This window comes from Pipistrellus kuhlii, unplaced genomic scaffold (assembly GCF_014108245.1).
Source record: "Pipistrellus kuhlii isolate mPipKuh1 unplaced genomic scaffold, mPipKuh1.p scaffold_m20_p_24, whole genome shotgun sequence".
Taxonomy (NCBI): Eukaryota; Metazoa; Chordata; class Mammalia; order Chiroptera; family Vespertilionidae; genus Pipistrellus; species Pipistrellus kuhlii.
Genome location: NW_023425523.1, coordinates 8,496,274 through 8,498,200, shown reverse-complemented (window position 1 = coordinate 8,498,200; position 1,927 = coordinate 8,496,274).

Genomic DNA, 1,927 nt, shown 5'->3' with positions numbered 1-1,927 from the left:
ATTGAGCAGCCTTAGCATATCATTACACTGGACAACAGGACACTTAGCGTATTAGGCTTTTATTATATAGGATGTCTATTTTGGAGATCTTACAGAAGAGGCATTGAGTGACATGGAGCACCCATTCTTCATCCTGAGAATGGTAACATACAAATATTGGTTCTCATGGGTCCCTTATTCAAGACCTGTATAAAATCCAGGTCAGCACATGAAGTGTGGATCCAAGGGAGGTCATTTTTTGAGCCGTAAGGTAACACATTTGACTGGTTAGTCTTACACTTGCCTAACTTGTCCCCCAGCTACAACCTAGAGGAGAAGAGCTGTTAGATAGCAACTTCCTCAGACAACCAGAGCTTAGGAATAAAGTCAAGCTGCTGGGCTCCAAATGCCAGCTCCACCTCCTCACTAGTGCTCTACTTCGACATCTCTGAACCATGGAGTCCTCATCTCAGGTGGAGAAAAGGGCAGCCCCTGCATAGAGAGCCATGGTATGGATCAGATGAGATGGCCCACCATAAACGATGACAGTGTTGGCTATGGTCATCATGATTTCCTCTTGAGTGAGTCCCCCCATGGGTTCTGAACTTCTAAGGTCAGAAGCTACACTCTCAGATACGTACTTGATGAACTGGTGAACGCATTTGGAAATAGCTGAGTAGGGAGCAGGTTTGATAATCTACGATGAAAATTGAGACTTCAAACCAGTGCTCAAACCTACATGAAAGACTATCTGCCTCTGTATGAAGCAGACTTGGGAGACACCTGCAGAGAAGGCTGAATTTTCTTGAAGAAGCAACTGAGGGTTCTAACCCTTACAAAGACCCTTTGTCAAGTTCCCCAGTCTTCTGTTCCACAGTACAAGCAGAATTAATTTTGTCCTGGAAACAAAACTTTGATCTCAGAAATCCCTTAGCAAGGATCTCCTGGACCTGAGCCAACTGGCCTCTCTTCAGTCCCCTGTTTTGAATCAGCTGCAGAATGGTCTCCCATCACCATCCCTCACCAACCCCTTCTAGGATGATGCATAAATTTGCTTCATGGAATTATTTGAGTCAACTGAATTTTTAGAGAAAAATCATCCAAAAATGACTACTTTCAGTAATGATCAACTCATAATTTGATCCTCTTAGTCTCTGGTAATAATTAGATTCTAGGACCTAGTCCCTTGAGGCCTTACCTGATTCACAATATAGAAAACATCACCCATTTCCAATTCTGCATGGCCTGAGGCATCCATTCATTACACCCATAAATGTTAATACATTGTTAGTGTAATTATGAAGGAGATGCTATAACATTGCCATATTTATGAACACTTGTAAATAGCCTACACCTAAAATGAGGCAGTTAAATTGAGATTTGAACCTTGCCCAACATTAAGGATGGAGCACTTAATCTTCATCTTCTTGAGTGCCTGAGCCCATGGCTGGTTTTGACCAGCAGAGACTGAATCCTACTTGTGTTTTTGGGTCTATGCCTGGGCTTGGAGTCACTGTATTGAGTCTTTGATGTTTGGAACTTTATGAGCTGGATAAAAGCTTTACGGGCACATATTTCACTGCCTTCATCTTATAAGCCAGGACACTGAGAACACGAGTGACTTCCACATAGCTTATAAGTCCCAGGAATTAAAGATCAAGCTGAAGCGAGGGTCTCAGGTCCAATTGTTTTCAAGTCCAACAGCTCAGCTATCCTTTCGTGAATTCACTTCCTCACCCACCTGGGCAGAGTTGCTCTCCCCCTCCTGTGGCCACCTTTAAAAGCTAGACATTTTTCTAACATGGCATTTCTTTCATTATATTACTTTTTTCCTCCTGTTTCTAGTGTTTGCCTTTTCTAGTTGACTTTGAGCTCCTTAGGGCAGCATCTTTGTCTTATTTTCTTTTAATTCCTAGGGCTCAATGCCAGGCCCAGAAGGCTCCCATTG